The sequence below is a fragment of the Salminus brasiliensis genome, chromosome 11, assembly GCF_030463535.1.
Source record: "Salminus brasiliensis chromosome 11, fSalBra1.hap2, whole genome shotgun sequence".
Taxonomy (NCBI): domain Eukaryota; kingdom Metazoa; phylum Chordata; class Actinopteri; order Characiformes; family Bryconidae; genus Salminus; species Salminus brasiliensis.
In genome coordinates this window covers 8,103,581-8,122,096 of record NC_132888.1, presented here as the reverse complement: position 1 = coordinate 8,122,096, position 18,516 = coordinate 8,103,581, and the positions used below count along the sequence as shown (strand labels likewise).

Below are 18,516 nucleotides of genomic sequence, written 5' to 3'. Positions count from 1 at the left end.
GACATTTCTTCAGTTTTATGTGTTTGGGTACATTACCTCCACCTCTTAAAATGAATAAAAAAGCCAATAGCTAAAACTGCCCTCCTCACAGCTCCTGTACTTGGGTAAAAAGAAACTTACTATGAATTAAAAATCCATACAAAATAAACTCATTAAAAGTGCACTTGGGTGCATGTAAAATAGAAAAGGATGGAGCTTTTTCATTCCCAAAGCGAGAAAGGGTTTTAAAATAATGAGAAAGCTTCTCAAAACAGTTGGAAAGGATCTCAAAATAATGAAAAATCAAATGATGACTTATTTGATGATCAAAATAATGAAATTGCATCCTCAAATAATATAATATTGCAAAATAATGCATTAGTATCTCAAAATAATAAGACAGCATCCCAAAATAATGAGATAGTATCTCAAAATAATGACAGCCTCTCAAAATAATGCCTTAGCATCTCAAAATAATGCTTTACTATGTCAAAATAATGCCTCAGTATCTTAAAAATAAAACAATCTTAGCTCAAAAATAATGAGATAGTATCTCAAAATAATGACAGCCTCTCAAAATAATGAGATAGTATCTCACAATAATAACAGTATCTCAAATAATGCTTTAGAATCTCAAACCAATGTCTTAGTATCTCAGAATAATTAGATATTATCTCAAAATAATGCCTTAGTATCTCAGAATAATGCCTTAGCATCTCAGAATAATGCCTTAGTATCTCAGAACAATGAGATAGTATCTCAAAATGATAACAGCATCTCATAATAATGCTTTAGTATTGAAAAATAATCCCCAAGTAATCTCAAAATGATGAGATTTCAAATTAATCTGTATCTCAAATTAATTAGACAATATTTCGAAATAAGGCCTCGATATGTCAACATAATGAGATATTTCTGCAACCTTATATAAAGTTGCAGAAATGTGCTTCCATACTCACCACCTCTCAGCATGGTCCCAGCCCACGCAGGTCCAGCACTCCCCCTGCTGCTCCCTGTAGATGAACAGCAGAGAGCACTATTGGGCTCAAACTCCAGCTCCGCCCATTCTTGCCTGCTCTACTATCACAGGTTACTACAGCGAAACGCTGCCGGCTGTGGAGCCTTTACCAGCAAAACACTCCTGACAGCACAAAAGCCAGGCGAGCAAGGTGAAACCGGGCGGCAGGAGAACGGAAAAGCAGCCTAGCTTTAGATCAAATCCAGCGGAGTGTTTTTCCCCCCCTAAGAAATACATCTCCAAGAAGAAGAAAGAACCGGTGCAGAATTTCATACATTTTGTGAAGCGTTTCCGTACCTTTCCTCTGGCAGATCAGCTGTGTCTCCTGCAGGTTTAGGCGTGGAAAGAGTTCATTGAGGAGGAAAAGCTCGGCAGAGTCGCTTCCCCTGGTCTGAGAGCTGAAGGAAACCGAGTCTGGAAAAGGTAAGAAGGATTCAGACACCTTTGAAGTTTTCACACGCCTGAAAACAGACTGAGACTAGCCTGGGAAGACTAGGACTACATGGGACGTTTGCCGGTTTCTGACGTTCCTGGAGAAGCTCGAGGCTGGGTTGGTTTATCAGTCTGTGAAGTAGTGGACTGACTGTGAATGAATGGTTTATGCGTCTTAGTTTAACTGGGACTGTGAGTAAACCTGGGAGTGCTGTATCACTCCTGTGGCTGCTATGGCTTGCTGTTAGTGGTGGGGTTTGGTACTAGACTGGGACTAGTGCTGAGCGATTTTGCTAAAATTCTATACCACTGTGTTTTCTGCAGATATCACAGAGTCAGGTGATGTTTCCATATCCATTAGGAAGTGGAATAGATCCATATTATTTCCTGAGTGATGATAATATCTTCTAGCGTCTTCTGATTGGACTGTTGTATCCAGTTTTCATTAGAAATGGCCCAATACCACTTTTTCTGATCATCATCATCATCATCTTATCTGCTTAAGTTCAGGGTTGTAATACTTTTCAGGTATGGTATTGAAGTATTATAATACTTATTTCAGTACTGAACTGATATTTTCTTATTTCTGATTCCTAGATCAGAAACTACTAAGCTTTAAAATGTGCTATTTTTAATTAAAGTGCCTGAGAAGAGCATCTAAAAGTACACCATCATGCTCAAACTACTGAAAGACTACCCTCCCACCCTACTATGCACCAACTACCAAAGGCTACCTACCCCAAAGACTCGACTACCCCACATAAAGTGTGTGCTGTTTTTGGATAGATTTTTTACAAGATCGGATTCATCCGTCCCCTCCAGTGTCCCATTGTCCCATGACACTGGTAGCAAAAAAGTTTGGTTCTATCAATCGTGAAACCATTTTTTAGTGCTATAGAGAACCATATAGAACGTTTTATTTATAGAACTGAACTCAGCAGATAATTTAACTACCACAAAAAACTGGTTAAGTTGATTTTATATGGTTTGATACAGAAGTGTAATAACTTCATGAAAGAACCATTAAAGAACCTCTTAGTTAAAGTCTTTACATTTTTACGTTTAAAGCATTTGGCTGAAGCTTTTATTCAGAGTGACTTCCATTTTCATATTACACAGCTAGTAAAATGTAGGAGTCTTGCCCAAGGACTAGGGTATTGTGCTTGCCTGTCTGGGAAATCGAGTCCTAGTCTGCCAGGATGGTGATGTTAGCCACTACACTACACCAATAATGTGTTGCCTTTAGTTTTCTTAACAGTTACAGAGTACATCTGTAGCATCACCTTAAAATTACAGCTTTAAAATCATTTTGAGGATATACTGATCTGAAATGGGGAGGACACTTGCATGAACTATGTAACGCTGGGTCTACCGCCTCAGTTTAACATGATAATGATTCTGTATCCTCTTAAATTGTCCAGGAATGCATGTGAAAAGCGTGTCCTACAGGTGTGGCTAAAAGTGTGAATTACACTTCCCGACTCAAGCAGGAGCCCAAGAGCAAGAAATGCCTATCCTCACGTAATACTACTTTAACTTACATTTTTACTTTTTCTTTTTTATGGTTTTAAACTGTTATTTTGAAACAAATCGAAGCTCTATTTGAATTACATGCACCGCAGTTAACTACCAGGGCCTGAATATCATGAATATAAATCACACAAAATACAATGAACACACTGAAAACTTCTAGTTTAATGGTAAAACAGTATTTCTCCTACATACAGTAGTTTACATATATTTACATATAACTATAAATTACTTCCGGTTATGCTTCTGAATTTGATGGAACATCATAAAATCGCAATTAAAACGATGGACTCAGGAAGGGAAATAAAGACGGGGGTAAGGTAGATTAAACTAGCTAACGTTGGAGTGGTTTTACAGTTAAAAAGAACATTCACGATGCGACGCATACAGGACAGGCCGTAATGGAGGCACGCACACCGGCTTGATTTAACACTTCAATTCCTCAGCGCACCACATAGCATTTAACAGTACTTTAACAGTACAACATTTATTTAAAGTCATTTTGACACCATAGAAAGTCACAGTAGAGGAGATGTAACTTACAATGGACACAGAGAAAGTCAGCTGGTCAATAGGTGGTTGGTGTGGCGCAACAGATAACCCGACTACCTGCCAGTGAGCTGCCACATCATGTGGGAGACTGGGGTTCGATTCCCAGTCTGGGTGACTATTCTGCACTACACCAATAAGAGTCCTTGGGCAAGACTCCTAACACTACACTGGCCCACCTCTGTAATATGAGATGCCTTGTAAGTCGCTCTGGATAAGGGCATCAGCTGAACGTAATGTAAATTACAGGCCGGGTTACGTCTGCTAACATCACTGTTCTAGCCCTGTACAGCTCGTATCGTTCGGCTCAAAAACAGCCAGTTTACAATGGGTGAAAGATACCATATGTATACAAGGATACAAGGAAAAATTACAATTTTTACTTTCATTGTATTGCATCTCTTATGCGATATTTCCTCATTTTAGTACCTTTTTATATCCATCTCTTGGGGTGTTGGCGGTGGTTCAGGGAATAGTCCTAGAGGAACCATTGCAATGCTTAATGGGTATGATTTAGATCATCGATATAATGCTCATTATCTAACAAGCATAGCGCTAGAAATACTGTTTAAAGTAAAAAGCAAAGTGTTGTGGGATATCAGTATCACGGTGTACTGGTATAATCAATATATCTGAGATGTAAGCCTACTTCACCTTGTCTATATAGCGAGTAGAACCCATAATGAGTCTATTTATTTATTTATTTATTTATTTATTTATTGCACAACATGTCAGGACATTCATGCACTGAAATGTTTGTACTTAGGCTCATGTAATCACTCTACTGCAGAGTAACACTAATATAAAGGAGTAAATACCAACTAAATGAGCGGACATATGCTTCATATGCACCGAATATACAGAAACTCCACCATGTGGCACAATGTGACGGAGGCATCTCCTTGTCTGAGTGCCTTCTCCATGTCCATGCTCGATCACAGATCACAGATTAAATGGCACAACTTACCGCAGCCATAAACTGGCATTGTGATTACATGTGTCACTCAAGGACAGATACAGTACAGCCAGGGTTACTGGTGCTTATTCACCCTGTTCCATCTCCTCTTACATGGGGTAATCGGTCTCGGAGCGTCTTGTTGTGCAGGGCACATTACGCACTTTGACCTGATAGATTTCCATATGATTAGATTGATGACCAAACCTCTTGCTTAGCATTCCCTTCGAATACGCCAGCCATTGTCTGTTGAATTGACATTGACGGGTTAAGCAAAAGGAGACACCCCTGACTTTGCTACATCTGTCTCTTTTCCGTGGAAACATTGGAAAGATCTCAGCTGTTACTACCTCTAAACTTAAGGGGAGGTCCACAGTTCCAGACTTTAGCCCACCTTTGGTCATGTGCAGTTTAGCCCTCTAGGCCGGTCATTATTTTTATTATTATTATTATTATTATTATTATTATTACATAATCACCTGATCACAATTATTTAAGCTGATTGTGGTGATTTCCTCTGATCACAGTCATTTTCCACACACACGTGGTTTTACAGTCGTATTATGTCGCAACAGGCTGAATGTGAACTGGGTGTGTCGTGTTTGAGGCCTAATGCATTCACTGAGATCTTTAATTGTTATAAAAACAAATACATTGGTGCTGTAACAGGTTTAGAAAGGAGCACTTATAATGGGGTTTGTTTGAGAGCGTTCAGCTAATTCTAATATTGTTAGCATTTATGCAAGCAGAACAGTTTTTTTGCTCATGGTTGCACATTTACATGGAAGAAGACGTTAACTTTGCTGGACTCTACAGATGATTCAGTGTAACTGTGGACGTTTGAACATGAAATCAAATTAAATGAAATGTTTGTCACATGCACAATCCCGACACAAACGACTCACAGCTAGCAGTGAAATGCTTTGACGGCTCTCCGAGGACATGAAAAATAAGATGACAAGACAAGATGAAAAATCTCAAGATTCAAAAATAGAAATATGTGCAGACAAGAAATAGAAATATGTAGAAGTTGAGATTTACGAATCAGAAGTGTCCAGTTTTAGTGTTTAGTGTCCTTTTTTTCTGGACATGTCCTCTGTTTGGGATGTCAACAGTGCATCCGGACAGGACTTCTAAATCGTGGAAAATGTCCTTGGCATTGGTTTGCTTCTACGATTTTTAGAGCCTTAAACACGCCTCGAAAATTAATCAAAATCTGATCAACGTTATCTTGCCCCTGTGGATTTTTATTTATTTATTTATTTAAACATACAAACACCTGTGTAGTCACGTGACTGTGCCCTGTCCAGTCTGTGACATGGAAACAACATGGTGGAGAACTCGAGAGCTCACAGAGTCAACAGAGCAACTTGGGCAGCTTATATAACCGGTCATTAATCATAATAGAGGTATGATTCTGATTTGAGGTCATATCACCCGGTGCTGGCGCCATCATTGGTCTATGTGTATCTCCATAAACTAGAGGTCAAACTGCTTCCCAACTCCACTGAAAAAATATAAAAATAATCTTATTTTACTTATTTTAAGACATACTAAAATAAAAGATTTTTAAAAGACTATTTATTAGTATATATTAGTGGTAAATAAATAAATATTTATGTATTAATGTTCATTATATTGAACATATTGAACTACCTCCCACATACTAGCCACGATGGACACCCATGCACCCAAAATATGGTCAGCCTGCTAGTGGATAGCTAATAATAGTAGATAGCTTTATCTGCATGGACTTTATCATCTTACTCACGTTTTCATCTTTTATGGCTTGACGGCACATTTTGCCATTTTTCTCTTAATTCAGTTTTGCTTGATTGTTGTTTTTATTCCTGGTTTGCTTTTTATTGTTATTGTCTGGTATTGACCCGAGGGCGTTTTCCTTGCCACTAGCTTGCTGAAAAGAGGCTTGGACCCGGATCTCTGGAAAGCTGCATATTGGCAACATTTGTTGTGGAAATGCATAGAAATATATTTAAATTGAACGCAATAATAACTAAGTACATAACTGTAGCCAGGGCAGTACACCATCTCAGCTAAAATGTCATGATCGTGACCGGCCTAGCCGCTACCCCATTCCTCATTGGTTAACTTGTGATGAGATTTTATTTTGGGAGCTGGACCACTTTCAGCACTGCAGTGACACTGGCATGTCCATGGCATGGTGGGGTGTGTGATGCTGGCGTTTTTACACATGTCTGTTTGACTGCTAGCCGAAGAGTGGTCTCTGTCCCAAAAATAGCCAGACAAGAGCGTCTCTGTGGTCAGAAAGAGGCAGGTGTTGACGAGGATAAATTGTGCATGGAAAAAGGTGTCGATACTAGCAAGGGGGACAAGATTGCTCTGATATTGGGATCATCAGCTGACCGATATCTGGGATTATCTTCTGATGTCAATACATTAATATTTATGCAATTGATTAATTAAGTGGTTAGAATGATGGAGAATTCTAACATTTAATTGTGAAGGGGGTTTAAATCTAGTGAAATGAATCATATTAATATTTCTGGTTTATATGTATTTTTTTTTTTATAAATTTAGTCCACTGAAACACTGGTGATTTCTGGTGTTTTTTTTTTCTTTTTCCCAAGAAAAAAGCACACTCCCATATCTGGTGTCTATAAAAAGAATCCCTATCCATCACTAAGGAAACTGAGAGTGTTCATTTATCCGTCGCGGACAATGAATGCATGGCATTGTCTCTGTTAGCATATGTGTGATGGGTGATAGTGGGAAATTGCCTGCTATTAATGCCAGTCCCAGAAGAGTCGAGATTTCCCACCCTCTTTGATTAGGCAGTACCCCCCCACACACGCACACACACACATGTCCACTAATTACGTGCTACGTGTTATGTCTCAAAGCCCGCCCCCTGACTGCCAATAGACCAAAAAAAAAGTCAGCAGGGAGCTCCAACTGCGCCCAGCTACAGATTTTAAATGAGGGGCTAAGAATTAAAGAAATTGGAGGATGTTTCTGCTCATGATTCCTAGTGGAAGTCTATTTTTAGCTGCTGCTTATTGCAAGTATGAGCGTTGCACGTAAATAGATCAGTAAGGATTGCCTTCAATAATTGTCAGAAATTAAAGAAATTATGATCCTCCACCGACATTGGCATCGTATCCGTATTGTCTTTGGTGTGATGAGATTGAAGTGTGTGTGTGTGTGTGTGTGTGTGTGTGTGTGTGTGTGTGTGTGTGTGTGTGTGTGTGTGTGTGTGTGTGTGTGTGTGTGTGTGTGTGTGTGCTTATGTGGGAAGACTGGCTCTTCACTGTCCTCCTACACACCACAAAGGCCTAACAGTACTTTTTTCACCGGGTTATGATTGTCTTTTAGAGCTCCAGCCTTTCACTGCTTTCTGTACTGCACACCAGGGCATTACCAATATAGGCCTAAATGATGTTCCAGCCTTCCATAATCTAGCAAGTAAAGTAAAGTAGCAGCCCCAGAATCATGATGATGATGATGATGACGATGATGATCCACTGACTGTAATATGGACTGAAAACGCTGCTCCTGCCCTACAGATCTTTGGTGGAGCTGCACAAGACCTCTCTCCAGAACCGTGTAACCCAAGTCATATTTGTGTAAAATCCTGTGTATGACTCTGCTGCCTCAGTCCACATGCTTCTTTACCTTCAGATGCTGAAGTGTTCTGAATCCAGGTGCACCGTATAGGTGTGAAAAATTAGGACGATTCTCAGGGCCTGTGACTGATTGGCCCTTAACAATGTATTAATTGCATGTTTTGGTGAAATTATTAGAGTTGTGGGGCCCAGTGTTTAGATCTTTTCATGGGACCCAAAACCCTGGCAGGTCCCCTGTCTGTATCTCTCACCTGTCAACAAATGCACGTGTATAGCTGTCTATGAGGGAGAGCTTGATTTGTATTTACAGCAGTGATGTAAATGTGAATTCCACTGCCTGTAGGCAAAAATAGCAATTCTTGCATAATGCTGCTTTAAATAACGAACTTCAGATATGCAGGGACACTAAAGATTCTCGAGAATAGGACAGAGAATAGTAGGCTTAATAATATGATGCACAAAAATGGTGACTGTGCATGTTATGCCACCTTTGCTAACTTGATCACAGTTGCATTCGGGGCAGCATGTTCTGCGCAGCACACTGGGCAGAACCCTGTTGAATAGCAGCCAATACAGATGGCTACCTGTCCTCTTGCTCCTTCTGACAGATGGCACTATTATGCTGCTTGCTTCTAGATTTTCAGACGAATATTCAGATACTGCAGTCAAATTTAATGTCTGAACTTCAGACATGGAACTGACAAACCATGAACCTCAAACACTGTCGTAATAAAGCCCTCCAGCTTAGGGTTGTGGAGCAGTGGAAATGTGTTCTCTGGAATGATGGTGGCGCTCCATCTAGTACTTTTGGGATTAGGTGGGGAGTAGGAGAGTGCAACCAAATCTTCATAGCAATGCTCTTAAATCTTGTTGAAAGCCTTTCCTGGACAGTAGAAACAGTTACTAGTCAGACAGCAAGCCGGATAACCTTTTATTTTTCTTTGTTTTTGTTTTTTTGAACAATGAGTTAGCAGGTGTCCCAATACTTTTGTCAGCATATTGTATAATCATCCCCATGTGCTCCTGCCTTGAATTTTGTCCCATTACTACTATAACCTGCCTCAACCTGCTGTAATTGATCCAAAAGTCCAACCTGCAACCAAACCCAGCCATGAATTTCGTTTGATCTGGACCGATCTCACCTCTTATGGTTGGACCTAATTTTGGTCCTTTAGTCTAGACTGTGGTCTGAGGCACCTGCTATTTTGGTTTAATAAAAGGAAGGCTGAAAACTGCTCATGGTAAATGAAGTGGGTTAGAGATGTGTACGATCTGGCTCCTTTAAAGTTTGAATGGCCTTCCACCAGAACAATGTTCCTCCTGTGTCTGCATGCCATGCATGCCTTTGTCAGCTGTGGGCTTTCCAGGCAACCATATCAGCACCTAGTGTATGATTAAGAGCTGAGCCAGAATTACCTTCTCCTCCACAGCCAGCCAGGCGCGCGGACTGCGGGAACCAGGCTGCTCTCGCTGGCTATTGTTCGAATGCACTTTCACATCGGGACCCAGACAGGGCATTGGGTTCAGCTGGGGTTCAGGTAGTGCGCTGGACGCAGATGTCCACTCCCAGAGTGAGGAGAGCTGCCTGAATAGATTTGGACGTATTTGTGCACGGCTGACAACGTTAGGTTTTATCATTTGTTTTGGTAACTGAGAGTGAGTTATAATTCAAATAATAAATATTAGATTATTATGAATATTATTTTAATAAGAATTTCTTATTGCTCTCTCTTACAGTAAAGATGTATAGGTAAAAACAGCACACCTGTATAGGAACAATTTATGCATTTTTTGCCCACCACTTTTTTTTTCTTTAGGGTTTCCTACTTTATCTTTTCACAATAGAATATTTTGGGGTGTTTTATTAGCAATACATGTTTTTAATACACTTTTTAAATATCTTATTATTATTATTTTTATTATTATTTTTTTATTATTTTTTTTTTATTATTAATAAACTCAAAGTTAATTCAAAGTGTAGTTCAAATTCAAAGAAATGCTAAAGACTGGAAAAGGACCAATCCGATCTAGTCCTGTAACAAATCCTGAAAAGATGGAATTCACACCTCTTTTCTTCCTGTGGGATAGTAGTGTTTAAGTAGTCTGAGCACAAGAGTCCACTTTTAGATGCTGTAATTAGGTGAAGTGATTGAATTAAAACGGCTCATTTTAATGCTTAATTATTACAGTAAAATATCAGTTTGTTATTGGCCGATCGTCAAGATTTCAATATCACAAAAGGTAAAGTGGTATTGTGCTATACACTCTATCTAAACAAAAAAGAGTATATATACTACTAAAAAAGGTCCTTCAACCCATAACGATAGTGTAACCCTTTTTTAGTGCTGAAGAAAACAAAGGGTTTTCAAAGGGTTTCAAAGGGTTCTACATAGAATTGCCGGCTGATGCTTAACATTTTGATCAGGAAACATAAGGTGGTATCATATCTGCTCTTTACACTCAGAAAGAAAACTAAATATACAGTTATTTATTATAATTTTTTACTCAATAATAATGGTGTTACAGAATCATCTACAAAAGTGTTTCCATCAACCAAAGAACCTTTTTTCCAGACAGAGAATCATTTATTCATTTATGGGGAGGGTATTGGTATTGTGATGGAGGGGTATGGCCTTTACTAGAGAACCCCACACACACAATCCCATTAATGCATCCTTATGCAAAATGCAAAAAAAATCTCCAAATGTCTAATGAAGACATTCAGCTACTTTAAGTTGTGCCCTTTGCTGACACGTGCAAACACACAGCTTGTTTAGTCCCTGTAGAAAACTGAATACTGCCAATAGAATAGGACTCTCTGAAGCAGATTTACATGAACCCTTATGGCACCATGCTGCCTAATGCCATGTGTGGACTATAGGGGTTATTGCATTGAGCTGTGAAACAGTGTTCCCCAGAATGATGGTTGGTGCTCCATCAAATATTTTGGAGTGAGTTGGGGATGATGAGGTAGGGTGGTGATCATCCAACATCTTAACCTCTCTAACGCTCTTGGCACTGAATGCAATCAAATCCTCACAGCAATGCTCCTTCAATATCTACAAAGTGGAGACAATACTCCAACAAAAGCAGGATAGGTTTTTTAATACCCTTGTTTTTAGAAGAAACAATAAATGAACGCACGTCCCAATACTTTTGTCCATGTTGTTTATGTTGGATATATACTGTATATGCATGCACAGCATAAAAAAGGGGAGTTCTTAGCTTGGTGTAAAACCCAGCATGATTCATTCTGAGGAGTAAACAGACTTCTTGACAGGTTGGTTACAAGCCTCAAACAAACAGAGCTGTATACACAGACACGGTTTGGAGGCACTGAAAGGAAGCCCGTATCATCACATGACCTTCCATTCTTGCATGAAAGGAAGTATGCCAGAAGGAGAGAGAATGAGGGATGGCTCATAGTCAGCTGCACGGTGCCCAAGTATGCATAGCCTACTCTAGGTAATGTAAACTGGTGCATACCCTGCAGTGTTGTATAGAGGTGGGAAATGTGACTATATTTATTTTATGTGATAACCTTTGTTATCGAGACACAACTGCACACTTCAGTACAATAAGCAAAATAAGTGCTGAACTGGATGGAGTGTGGCTGATTTTATTATTTTTTTGTATAAAAAACATAAATATTGTACTCAGTATGGACTGGTATTTAGATGGCCGTGTTTAAAGTCTGCTGCTACAGATGTGTTCTGTCGGTGTGGCGTCCTTTTATATAGCAGTAAATTTTGAGTGGCAATTTGGGGGTGGGAGATATGGTAAAAATGTGCTATCACAATGATGCACAACATTTATCATGATATTTTGACATGCAAACAAAATGCATCAGTGACCGCAGATTCTTTATCCAGTTAAACAGCACTAATTTCACCCTCTGTGATGAAATGTGCTGTTGGTCAGTGTTCTTTAAGCACTGACGATATCCATTATACACTCGCTTGTATCACAAATATCAAAAATATATCCAGATATCCAAATATATACCAGTGAAAGGTGGAAAAATTGACCAAATAGGTTGAATTGACCAAATTTTGGATTGGCCAAAATTTATTTTGTATCCCACTGAATTATTATTTTTTTAATGTGTCTTTTAAACTGATATATGGAATATGGAGCTAAACTACTGTATTATATGGACTGTTTAGGGATTTGAAAGCTGTAAAACAATGTTTGAATACTATGGCCTAGCTTACACTCTGTGCAAGGTGCGTCGCGATGCTCATTGCTAGCTTGCACCCCGCCAACAGTTGTTGTGGTCTAGAAATGAGGGGTGTTCAGGTCAGTTTCTGGAGTATTGCTGTGTATCTTGGCATCAGAAACACAGGAGCTCCACTGACTGAAAACAGCCTAGGCAGACATCAACAGTCAGACGTTCGTTGCTATCTTGGCAGTGAATTGTCAACACAGGCGCGTGCAGCCTGACGCTCATACACTAACCCTCCCCCCCACCACACGCTTTACACCACTAAAATAGCAATCGGCCAAAGTCAGACCACACCTGGCTCTTAAAGGGAACGGCAAGCGACACGCTGATGGGTGTTTTTGGGCATAAAGTGCAATAAACCAATGATTAATTAAGACTTTGCCTGTTTCAAGCCTCAATTTCCTGTCGTTACGATAGCAAAGACACACTGACATGCCCTAATTCACCCTGCACGGTTGGTGGATCGCTTTTAGATCGCTAAATTAGGGCCCTATATCAATTAAATTTTTCACATAAATTTTTCACATAAATTCTGTTTTCTGAGTCTGAGAGTCTCAAACTGTTCAGTAATATCAGTAGCCTAATGTGATACATTTGTCGCTACATTCTTTTACGTCTAAAAGAATATTTTCATGATCAGGGACTTGGATGTGTTTTGTGTGGGTGGCACAAGAACCCTGCTTTAGTCTCTGGAGTTCTTAGTGTCTCTCGCTTTTTCTGCTGTCACTGCCTGCTGCTTTTAATTAGCACCGAAGAACAGTTAAACTTTCCACCCAGTGCTTCCACACCACCCTCCTCGTCTCGGCTGCATCTCTGTGGCATCTTAAATCACACACTACTGTCAGTGCTCCACAAAGGGAGGAGCCGTGTCTAACAGTGCATTGGCTCCTTACAATTACAGCATGGCTGCATGCGGTCTTAAACGCAGCGTTCCTTCAGAAGGAGGCATTCTCCTGCCACAAGGCTGCTAATTTTACTGGATCCAGTTTGGTGTGGTACAGCTAACTGTACTCGGCTCGCCTGCTTTAGCCAACTGGCAGATAGCAAATTAAATTATCGTGCATTTTTCTCAGGCGTCCGAAACTAATTAGCTTGTAATAAGTGTCCAAAAACATTTTAAATACAATGTTTTATTGGCCATTTTGGCCGTTTTTATACCTTAAAGAATCTACTGATTGACTGATTCGGTTAATTGATTAATACACCATGTAATATTTTTTTTTAGCACAGACTTTTGCAATTTCAGTGAATAGTTGGTCAAAAAATTCAATTTTCACAGCCCAGATTAAGTCAATCAGCCAAGAAATATTTACATTTTTATTTTGCTGAGCACCCTAGGCTAACATTAACTCATCAATCTCATCTTAGTAAATACATCATAATAAAATCATGATATAATCAAAATCATAATATTTTTATAATACAATGTGAACTCATTAAAAAAAAGAATAATGATTTAGTAAAGTGGAATGGCTGGACCCTATTTAAACATTGAGGCTAAAACAGGACGTTATAAGCCACATTGATGTGTCTTCATTAACCCCTTCGCAGGGACAGTCCCACCAGTGGGATTTGCTGTGGCTGGTCTCTGGAGAGTACGGCTCTACCGGTGGGATTCGGACGTTTGGTGTAGAAGGTTCAGCTTCGAATGTGACTCAGCACTCAGCTATAATTAGACTGGTTCATCAAATGCGTCTGCTGATTTAGCCTTCCCACAACATACAGTGCATCCCTCAAATAATGTGCGCATTATATCTTCCTTTGTTAATGATACTCGCTAAAAACATGCTGAAATAAAGCTGGGGTATATGACAATATTTTATCGTATTGTGATAATTTTTTTTTTATCGTGATCACAATATGCTTTTCTAAGCATATTGAGGATATTGTTAGTGCTTAATAAACACTGATCAGCTGCAGGTTGCATTACAGGCAGTGTAATTAGACTGGTGTAATTAGATGAAGAGCAGCAGATGTTGAATAAAAATGACGGTATTCAGTACGAGAGAGGATCTGAATAGCAGTTTCTAAGAATATGTTGCTACTGATGTTTTTAGTCTGTGATTACATGAATCTTGATAAATATATTAGCCAATAATAATAATAATAATAATAGCCAGAACTTACCTTAATAGGGTTAGACAAATAAAGATCTGGATGCATTTCAAATGAGTTAACAGACATTTTTGGCTGTGTATTTATAGAGATTGGTGACCGTCTATGTCCAGTTAGCAATGTTAGCCTAGCATTTTTGGTTCTAATCTAAACAACAAACGTCAGATTAGGGTGGCACAATATATTGTTTCAGCATCATTATAGCAATGTGCAAATGCACAGTAGTCACATCACTACTGTGACTTATTACAGAAGGGAAATTTTCCATGCCGTATCAGATATCCGATTTATCTGCCCAACATCACTTAATTTACTTTAATATTGGATATAAATAGTGCATTATTAATGTCATGGTATGTTGGATCACCAGCTTCTGGTGAATTCTGGTGAAAATCCCAGTATTGTGTTAAATATTGCAGTTTATATCTCAGGAAAATATTGCAATATTCCTTTTTTTCCAGTATCGTGCAGACCTGCATGAGCTAACAAACATCTCTTGGCAGAATGACTGCACTTTGAAATGAGAGAAAAAAACCATGTTAATTCAGTTCAGTTAAAGAGATCCAGGTCCGATCCTCTTTTGAGCAAGACAAGGGTAACGGTGGCAAGAGAAAACCCCCTCAGATCGTCAGGAACCAAGACTCAAAAGGAGAACCCATTCTCCTCTGGTCAACACCGGATAGCAAATGACAGAACAAGAATAAAAATAGACAAAAAAATATAGTGAATTAAGAGCTGTAGCCAATGTGTGGGGGGGGGGGTCTGTTACACATTTAATATCTGTATGTTTGGTGTCCTAACCATTTCTGCTTTCTAGTTCTGATATTTGCTTTGGAAAAGTGGCTCATGCCTCTTAATAATGAGCTCCAAGATGTAAAAGATAAGGTTGTGTGTCAGGTGGGTTTTAGCTTCGTCCAGTAGCAGATGATACTGCCGTAACTCTAGAGGGAAAGCCTATATTTAGCTGAAATCTATTACACCAGCTGAGGTTGATCAATCACCTCAAGGTCTGCCTCCAGATGCTCCCGACTCTGGCCTCTCCACCATTCTGCTGACTCCTCCACTTTTTGCCCTTCTCAAACCCACATCTCCTTGGCATACGAGGGGAGATGAACCTTCAAACCCTCTAGGGATGAAGGATGTAGGACTGTACTTTGACCCAGTTTATTCTCCAACTGGTTTTTCAGGCATTCATCATGATTACCAAGAGCCATCATTTCCTTGTAGTTGAAACACTCAGTTGTTGGATATGAGAGATTTACTAGAGCAATACATCATTAAGATCATTAATAATGGAGCTATTTTTGGTTCATTTCTGCTGTAGCTCTTCTGTAGTGTTGCTATTTGATGAGTATTTCTCCTCTCTCTCTATTTCTCTCTATAGGATGAATTAGCCTTATGTGGGACTTTTTACATTGGGATATTTCCTGCTTGAAGTAGGTCTGGGCGATATGGTAAAAATACTATATCATGATATTTATAGACATTTTTTACAATATATGATATTCATCATGATGCTAAACTACAGACTAAATACATCAGTAGCACCAGTTTCTTAACAACTACTATTCAGAGACTCTCCCAGACTGAATACAGTGAAATTATCTTTAAGCACTAATAATATCCTTGATATGCTGAGAAAAGCATGTTGTGTATCACAATAACACAATTTATCATGATACAATAAAATGTTGTCTCATTGCCCAGCTCTAGCTTGAAGATTGATCCACCCTTATCTATGATTGGACATGTGAGATGTCATGTGATTTTGATCACATGCAATCACAGCTTGTTACCCCATAGTTTTTTTTTACTTTCATGTAGTTGAGGAAGGCCTACGCCAAATAGTGCCTGGGTGTCCTACAATAGGGCAATTCCGACTATATTAAAGCTTGGTTTGTCCACTCTAGCCCTGATATTACTTCTTGAACCTGCTTCACAATCCACTATGCACTATATGGACAAAAGTATAGGGACACGGCGCCTAATTATTGAATCCAGCTGTTTCATTATGTCCCATTGCTACAGGTGTATAAAATCAAGCACCTAGGCATGCAGTCTGCCGTTACACACATTAGTGAAAGAATGGGTGGTTCTAAAGAGCTCACTGAACTCCAGCGTGGTTCTGTAATAGGAGCCACCATGTTTTCTCTTAGATCTTCCACCATCAGCTGTGAGTGGTATTGTTATTGAACATTGGAAGCGTTTAGGATGCACAGAGAGCAGCTCAGCCACCGAGTAAGTGTCAGACCACATATAGTTACAGAACGGCGTCAGGGCCGAGTGCTGAGCTCAGAGCAGAGTGCAGAAAAGTCTCCAATGCTCTGCTGACTCAATAACTGCAGAGCTCCAGACCTGCTGCTGTTAGAGCTGCAAAGGGAACCAACTCCATATTAATGCCTATGGGTTTAGAATGGGATGTCAAAAAAGCTCCAGTAGGTGTCCCGGTACTTTTGTCTGTACAGTGTATGTCTAGACATTCATAAACCCCTGTTTGAACAATTAGATTGGAATTTAATAGGCAATTGTTGAAACATCGCTTTAAGAATTTGGTTGCATTCAGCAACAATAACATTACTGAGGTCAGGTGCTGATGTTCAGTGATCAGCTCTGTATTGCTAACACCACTCCAACTCATCCCAAAGGTGTTTGCTGAAGCTCCATCAGTCTAGAGAGTGAAACTCCGCTGATGCACAGCCCAATTGTATTCTCATGTGGGGAACCCATTCTATCGGCAATGCTTTTCTATGGAGATTGTACAAGATGAGTGTATGCAATCAAATGCCTGTGTCTTTGAAGTAATGCTCTACTGCTTTAGCTTGAACTGTTAGCTACACAATTCACGTTCATCTGTACTCCACCTGCCTTCTGGTAATGTGTCTGTCATCAATAATGACATGAAATTTGCGTAGATTTGATGAAAGGCTGCCTGGGTCGATTAAGTAACATGTGCTCTCACTGATGTTAGAGGCTGTTATGTAATGTTTTGTAGAGCTCTCTTCAACAGAGCCTAACATTTTCTTTGCACTCCTGTTTCCTCACAAGTAGCTGTTGAAAAGTCTGGGCCATCCATATCTTATGTAACCTGGGGACGAGAACAATCAAAGCTAGAGATTTACACCCTTCTTTCACAGAGATCCTGTCACCCATTATTAAAATCAAGGCAGATTGATTTTTTTGTCCTTTTTTCCATGAATATATGGTTGTCCTGTCTGACACATGGTTAATTTTCTACTGTGTTTACCTTCAAATTGGATTTGGACCTTTTAATTTCTGTCTCTTCAAAGGGGCCATGGATTGACCACTGTGGCCTTCGTTGCAAGGATTTGAGCTCTGAAAGAAATTATTAAACCTCCACTTGCTGTCCTTCAGCGAAAAACTCTCGCTCGCTTGCTCGCCCCCGCTCTCTCATCATATCACATCAGAAGCAAGCAGTATTTTTACCATTAGACAAGCAGCAAATATACCAATATAAAAAGTGACATTAAACCAGATACTTATCTGCATAATGAAATAATTAAGATGTAACCAGTCATTCAGGATGATTTCATATGAAACGCAAAGTCAGAAATGTGCACAGTCAAGTCAAGACAGATTTATTTGTATAGCTTTTTACAACTGTTGTCGTCACAAAACAGCTTTACATAATTAGTACTTAATAAAAGACAGACAAAGAAGAAATAACATAAGACATGAAGGATCAAAACCCCCCAGTGAGCAGCCAAACGGCGACAGTGGCAAGGAAAAACTCCCTCAGAGCTGGAGGAAGAAACCTTGGGAGGAACCAAGACTCACAAGGGGGACCCGACCCGTCCTCCTCTGATCAGAACTATTTATAGATTATTAATAAAAATGACCAAACCAGGTATAACAGATAGTTAATAGAGGTGATATTAAGATAGCTGGTCTGCTATGGGTGGTGGTGGGTGGGGGGCTTGCTGGTTGGACCGGTAAAAAGAGAAAGTTAGTACTGAGAGCAATTTTATGGAGAGCAGAGAATGTTGAGCAGAATCAGAGTGTGTCTGACGACTCCGGCAGGTCTGACTATAACAGCCTAATTATAAGTAGAGAGCCAGAAGGTAACACAGACACGGGAGCACCCTGAAAA

General features: G+C 39.5%; 1 protein-coding gene across 3 annotated transcripts in view; it reads left to right on the top strand.

Annotated features, from left to right (window-relative positions):
* The first annotated feature begins 1,065 nt into the window (after positions 1 to 1,065).
* Positions 1,066 to 18,516, top strand: part of gdpd5b (glycerophosphodiester phosphodiesterase domain containing 5b) — an 81,283-nt gene continuing 63,832 nt past the window's right edge. For all 3 annotated transcript variants that reach the window (XR_011980607.1, XM_072691567.1, XM_072691566.1), the window contains exon 1: positions 1,066 to 1,420. The gene's annotated coding sequence lies outside the window, so the exon portion shown is untranslated. The remainder of the gene's footprint in view (positions 1,421 to 18,516) is intronic.